A 7,607-nucleotide genomic window follows, 5' to 3' on the forward strand; every position below is an offset into this window, starting at 1 on the left:
CCTTCCCTGAGCTCACCCTTCTTAAACCTGCAAGTTTCTCACATTCCTCCAATTTGGCCTTGGCTCTTTCTGCACCCTCCCCATCGACGAGCAATTTCTACTAGGTAGTAAGTAAATCTGGGGAGTACCGATTGGAACAGTTCTGCAGATAATTAACAGATTGTGCTATTTGTTGAAAGTGACGGTTTCTTGGCACCCAGTTCCTGCTTAAATAGGCTGGAGTATTAAGTTCTCAGCATATCTCTCTATTGTCTTGGCTTGAGTTGATGCATTTTCTATGTGCTGTTCGTGACTTGGAGAACTCAAGGTAATTGAGCCATGCCAACTTGGGGTGTGAACAGAATACTTCCCACCACAGTGTTGCAAGGGACAGCAAAATCCCAGAGATAAGCCAGCATCAGGTGAAGCGTCCCCCGCCCCCCCGCCCCGCCCAGTCTCTTGGGGACTCACAGCTTCTCACTCAAGAAGCTTATCTGTGCTGGATGCTCACAATGTCCCTAAACCTGGTCTCCTTGAGTTCTCAAGGCTTAGGCTCTAATTTGCCATTTTCATGGGAATCTGAGGCAGGAAATGTGTTGCTAAGACTTTACCAGATGCACATAATCTGAGTCTCCTGGATATGTGACTTGATGAAATTTGAGCAAGGTCCTGGATCCCAGAGACATACACCCACAGCTTCTTGAACTTGCCTTCTGAACAGGGCAGACCCACGTGATGAGTTTTCCTTTGAACATGCTGGTTCTTCCTCAAAGTTCTTGCCTTGCTAGACTGTAAGCTCTTGGAGGGCAGGGACTATATCTTATCCATATTGTTTCCCAGCACCTAGCATGGGCTAGGTCCTTGATAAATATGTGTTGACTTAATGAATGAATGTCTTCTGGAAGACTTCTCCATATCCATAATCGGGATGTGAATCATTTCTTCACTGGAATAAGAGCACAATGGCCAAAACTTCAAGAACATATTATGGATTAGATGAACATTCTACTGCGAGACTTTTTACTTTGCCTTCCTACTTGTCCTAAAATGAAACCAAACAGACAGGTTGTTTGGTTCCACAAGTCAAGATATGTTGGATGAGAATTCTGTTGCCTTATTAGGAGCTGTGAGACTTATCTGGTATGAGAAGCCAGTAATGGACCTTTAAACTGTTTCAACCAATGAAGATTATGAATGTGTTTATATGATGTACATTGCTATTTAAGTGTAAAGCAGTTCTAAGTTTTAGTATTTGGGGGTTGGTTTATATATATATTTTTGTCTTTTTGAAAAAAGGGATCTTTTGATAAGGTTAGTCATGCATGTTAGATCTTAATTTTGCAAGTGTGTTGTCTTTCAAATCTATAAAATAGAGGAAAAGGTAAAATAGTAAGAGGGAAAGGCAATTATCTTATTCTTTTATTGTTAAAAAAAGCATTTTTTTAATGGAGCCATCTATGCGAGGAGCTTCTTTAATTCTACAGAATGTAAGAGATGTTCCACATGACCCTATTGCATGGATACATGCGGTGTGAAAGAAGGAACAGCACAGCAATCACAATATCAGAGCTGAATTAACTTCAGCATTGGTTCTCAGGATGCCTTTTCTGGAATAGGAGATAGAGCACTTAATAAAAACCCATCAAGACTGTGCCTTATGAACCACTGAAATGTATAAGCCCTCACAAGTTTAGCTTAATTGGGATTAATCTTTCTGTAGCTATCTGCATAATTCTTGCTTTTCTCCCCATTTGGCTTCTGGGTCGACAATTTGTGGGAAACAATCCTACTGCCGCTATTTTTTTTAAAAAATCAGAAATCTTGCCCTTTAAACTATGTGAAATGCAAACTGAGTATTTTTATTTTATGAAAGAATTATATTTTTCAAAGTATGGGGTTTTTTTTGTTGTTGTTGTTTGATGGGTCCCAGAAAACACTAATAAAAACCAGAGACCAGCCTGTAATTGTATGTTTCATGCTTCAACAAACTACCCAAAACTGGGCTCAGAGGAAATGTAGTTGGTCTACAGAACAAAACGCATGCAATTCTTGCATATATTTATTCCATAAGCATTTATTGAACATCTACCATGTGCCAGGCACTTTCCTAGACACTAAACTATGGTAGAAAAATGAAAGAGATAAAAAAAAACCCTCTACTCTCATGAAGTTCATGTTTCATTGGATGGAAACAGACAAAAAACCAAAAACTAACAAGCAAATATCAGATATGTAGTAAGGAAATATAGAGCAAAGAGGACTGGAGAGTGCTGGGGTGTGTAGGGATGTATGCAAATTTCACCAGGGATAAGGAGGAAACATTTCAGTGAAGACCCGAAAGATGTTAAGGAAAGGAGCCATGCAGATAAGAGGGAATGATACCTTACTGAAGGGACCAGCAAGTGCAAAGGTCCTGAGGTTCCTGACATGTGTTCCTGACATGTCCAAGGAGCAGTGAGGAAGTCTATTTGCCAGAGCAGAATAAGCAATAGTAGGAAATGATGTAAACGAGGCGCTAGATGACATAGAACATGGAGAACATTATGAAGGCTCCAGGTTTTCTTTTGAGTGAGGTGGGGAGCCACAGAGAAGTGACACGCTCTCACTTCTGCTTTAAAACAACCCCTCTGGCTGTTGTGTTGAGAATGAATTGCAGGGAGACATTCAATGCCGAACAAACATTCTTACTGAAGGATGAATAAAAGGAGGAAGAAAAGCTCACACTCACATCCAGGCTTCCCATACGATACTTAGCAAATATTTCAAGGCAGTAAGTGAGCTCTACCTGTTCATAACATATTTCTCCTGGGGCCCAGAAAGTCTCAGTCAGTTCTTAACTTCATAACCAATAATATGAAAATAATAATAGGTGAGCATTTGAGGAAGATCCACTGGTGCCAGGAACTGTGATATGTGCTTTACATACATTATTACATTTAATCCTCCCGCAAGTCTCTGATATATAGATATGATCTCCAATTTTCCAATGAAGGAAACAAAGGTCAGAAAGGTTAAATGACTTTCTTAAGGTCACACAGCTAGAAATAAGTGGTAAAGCTGTCTTTGTGCACCCAGACCTCAGTTCCCCAAAGCCTATCTTCCTAATCCTGATAATCTCTAGTTCATCGGGATGCTAACGTCACAACACACATGCACACACGGTTTCATGGTTAAATATATTGGAGTAATACTGAGTTAAGCAAAGTCTTACGGAGTTATTCTGTAGGAATTCTTAGAGCCTTTATGATGATGGTGTGCACTGTGAATCTGTAAGAGAGGGAAAAGTGTTCCCAACTTTCCAAATGTATGTAATATGGACCTTTTTCATCAAAGGCAGGCTTGATGAAAGCGAGACCCTTTAGATGCCCAGGGAAATGATGATATGTAGAGATTACTTCTCTGACTTAGGAAAAGCAGTCTTTTCATGTTTGGGCCAAATTAATATGCTGATAATATTCATGCACATCACACTTGGCCAACTTTGAATATATTCTATATCTTTCTCATTGAGAAGAAATTCCCTTGCTGCTCTGGGCGTTATTTATTTGCATCGATGCATTTCTCAGCAATCACAACGGACTTGCCAAGTGACTCCTCTTGGGGAACTGTGAACCCTCCTGAATTTTAACTCTTTAGAACAATCTGTCCCAAACTATAGGCACTAGCCACATGTGGCTATTTAAGTTTCAATGAGCTCAAATTATATACATTAAAAATCGTGTTCCTTAATCACACCATCTGCATTCCAAGAGCTGCCCAGCCACGTATGGCTATTGGCTCCAGGACCGGCTGGTGTCCCTGTAGAACATTTTCATAATCAGAGAAAATTGATGGGACAGCAGTGCTCTAGAATCTGACTGGGAGGAGGGAGTAAGGGTGAAAAGGGTAGTGAGTAAAACTAACCCAGGCTGAAATAAGATCCAGGGAGCCTTAGAAACCAAAGGTGACCCTGAATTGTAGAGAACAATGAAAATAAAGATCCAAAGCAAATATCTCTATGTTTGTTGGAATGGTGACAGTATCTGCGAGTGCAAACAAGTTTGACGCTGTCAGTGGAGACTTGGAGTGGGAGGATTTTATTATTCTTATCTCCAAACCCCACACATACCCTACAGTCATTAATATGAGTGTTCCAAGGATGTGGCTTTCTGGTCGGGAATATTGGCATTGAGGGAAGATCACTGAAATGGGCAGGGACACGAAAGGTTCTTAAGCAGGATGGCTGGTTACTTCCACAGTCTGCCACAAACGACACGAATGCCATTTTCGTCCTTTTTTTTCAAGACTCACTTCTTGAATCATTCATTTACCCATTGGCTATTTCCTTACAAGTCAGTTCTTCTCTATTAACTAGCGTGATCTGGCCTCTGTTTACATCAAGTCACTGAAAATGCTCTGTTGAAGGTCACAGCCAAACTCATTGCTGCCTCGGGGACTTTGCTTTAGCTCTTCCCTTTGCCTAGCATGCACCTTTGAGCGTCATGGGGCTGGCTACTTCCAGTCATGTGGACTTCAGTTCAAAAAGTCACCTTTCCTAATCACACTGAGAGCTGGAAGATTGTTTGGTGCAAACACCTGTCCTAAGAGCACAGAGAGCTTAATGCATAGACCCAAAGTCACACAGGCTTTTAGCTAGGAGGGGAGGCCAGTTTCCCTGTTTTCCTTTCATGAATCCTTACGAGTACAGGTTATGGGTTCTCATAATCACAGGGGTCTTCTGTTCCCCAACATGGGGACATCCTCAAGGAAGCTCCTTTTCCTCTGTCTCCGTGGTGATGCCATGCAACTTTCTTATGCTGATTCTTTGAATCCAGTCAACATCATCTCCCCTCTGGAGCCCAGCCAGGTCTGGGAAGAAAAATCACACTTCCTCGATGTTAGTGGAAGAGCAGATGAGACCAAGAGCTGCTCAGAAGCCATAAATGCAAAGGTCCCTGGCACTGCTGAGGAGGGAGCATGGGAGTGTACAGAATCTAGTACAAGATCCGATGAATCATCAGCTTTCTGACTTCTCTCCTCAGCTTCAGTCTGTGTGTGTGTGTGTGTGTGTGTGTGTGTGTGTGCGCGCCTTCCTTGCTCTTACTCTATGTCTCTTTCAGAGTTCTCATTTCTTTCCCATACCTTTCCTTCCTCTTGCTCACCAGTCCCTTTCAGACTCCTTCTTGCTCCAAACCTGTCTTTCTAGGTTGCTGAAAGATGGAGGGATGACAAGAAGACAGTCCTGGACCAGGAATGGTGTCACCTCCCTGAAAGCCTCAGTGGTGACAATAACAAATGGTATTTACCTAAGAGTTATTAACACATCCACTGTTCTCCCCTTGACTGTTTAGTCATGTCATTCAGCATTAATGGACTTTTCCAATGGCAAACAGAAAGAGAAGAAGGAAAACAAACAGTGTATTCACACTTGATAGAGTCAGTGATCCCTGCCAAAGCTGTGAAAACAGAGGTGATCTCTTAAGTTTGACCTGAGGACACGTCTCACCTGAATGCGGATACATAGGATTCCGGGTCCATGTTGGACTTTCCACTGAGCTTCCCGGTGAGAGGGAAAGCAAGTAAAGGATGTGGCAGCATGGCGCAGAGGAAAAAGTACTTCACTTGTTTCCAACTACATAATGATTACAGCCAAGGTGCCAGGCACTGTACCAGGTGCTGCCCCAGAGCACAAGATGGACTCAAGGCAAGATCAAGTGACTGGTCCTGCTTCACACCACAGATTAGTGTGAGAGCCCATGTCACTTCCAGTTCTACTCTACTCTGCTGTCTCCATCAATGTCCATGTTTTCTTTAGGAAGGAGATATCCTTAACTCACTAGGACTGGAAAACAGGCTAACAGAGTAAAAAGCATAGGCTTTTTTTTGTTGTTGTAGTTTTTAATTTTATTATATTATGTTAGTCACCATACAATACATCATTAGTTTTTGATGTAGTGATCCATGATCCATTGTTTTCGTATAACACCCAGTGCTCCATGTAGTACGTGCCCTCCTTAATACCCATCACCGGGCTAACCAATCCCCCCTCTCCCCTCCCCTCTAGAACCCTGTTTGTTTCTCAGGTCCATAGTCTCTCATGGTTCATCTCTCCCTCCAGTTCCTGCCCCCCCCCATTTTTCCCTTCCTTCCCCTAATGTCCTCCATGTTATTCCTTATGTTCCACAAATAAGTGAAACCATATGATAATTGACTTTCTCTGCTTGACTTATTTCGCTTAGCATAATCTCCTCCAGTCCCATCCATGTTGATGTAAAAGTTGGGTATTCATCTTTTCTGATGGCTGAGTAATATTCCATTGTATATATGGACCACATCTTCTTTATCCATTCATCTGTTGAAGGGCATCTCGGCTCTTTCCACGGTTTGGCTATTGCGGACATTGCTGCTATGAACATTGGGGTGCATATGGCCCTTCTTTTCACTACATCTGTGTCTTTGGGGTAAATACCCAGTAGTGCAATTGCTGGGTCATAGGGTAGCTCTATTTTTATTTATTTATTTATTTATTTATTTTTTAAAGATTTTATTTATTTATTTGAGAGAGAGAATGAGAGACAGAGAGCATGAGAGGGAGGAGGGTCAGAGGGAGAAGCAGACTCCCTGCCGAGCAGGGAGCCCGATGCGGGACTCGATCCCGGGACTCCAGGATCATGACCTGAGCCGAAGGCAGTCGCTTAACCAACTGAGCCACCCAGGCGCCCGGGTAGCTCTATTTTTAAATTTTTGAGGAACCTCCACACTGTTTTCCAAAGTGGCTGTACCAACTTGCATTCCCACCAACAGTGTAAGAGGGTTCCCCTTTCTCCACAACCTCTCCAACATTTGTTGTTTCTTTCCCTGTCCATTTTGGCCATTCTAACTGGTGTAAGGTGGTATCTCAGTGTGGTTTTGACTTGGATTTCCCTGATGGCTAATGATGATGAACATTTTTTCATGTGTCTGTTAGCCATTTGTATGTCTTCTTCAGAGAAGTGTCTGTTCATCTCTTCTGCCCACTTTTTGACTTGATTATTTGTTTTTTGGGTGTTGAGTTTGAGAAGTTCTTTATAGATTTTGGATACCAGCCCTTTATCTGTAGTGTCATTTGCAAATATCTTCTCCCATTCTGTGGGTTGCCTCTTTGTTTTGTTGACTGTTTCCTTTGCTGTGCAGAAGCTTTTTATCTTGATGAAGTCCCAAAAGTTCATTTTTGCTTTTGTTTCACTAGCTTTTGGAGATGTATCTTGAAAGAAGTTGCTGTGGCCGATGTCAAAGAGGTTACTGCCTCTGTTCTCCTCTAGGATTTTGATGGATTCCTGTCTCACATTGAGGTCTCTCATCCACTTTGAGTTTATCTTTCTGAGTGGTGTTAGAGAATGGTCGAGTTTCATCCTTCTGCATGTGGCTGTCCAATTTTCCCGGCACCATTTGTTGAAGAGACTGTCTTTTTCCCATTGCATGTATTTTCCTGCTTTGTCAAAGATTATTTGACCATAGAGTTGAGGGTCCATATCTGGGCTCTCTATTCTGTTCCATTGGTCTGTATGTCTGTTTTTGTGCCAGTACCATGCTGTCTTGGTGATCACTGATTTGTAATATAGCTTGAAATCGGGCAACGTGATGCCCCCAGCTTTGTTTTTTCTTTTTCA

Source organism: Phoca vitulina, unplaced genomic scaffold, assembly GCF_004348235.1.
Source record: "Phoca vitulina isolate PV1807 unplaced genomic scaffold, GSC_HSeal_1.0 scaffold16, whole genome shotgun sequence".
NCBI classification, from domain to species: Eukaryota; Metazoa; Chordata; class Mammalia; order Carnivora; family Phocidae; genus Phoca; species Phoca vitulina.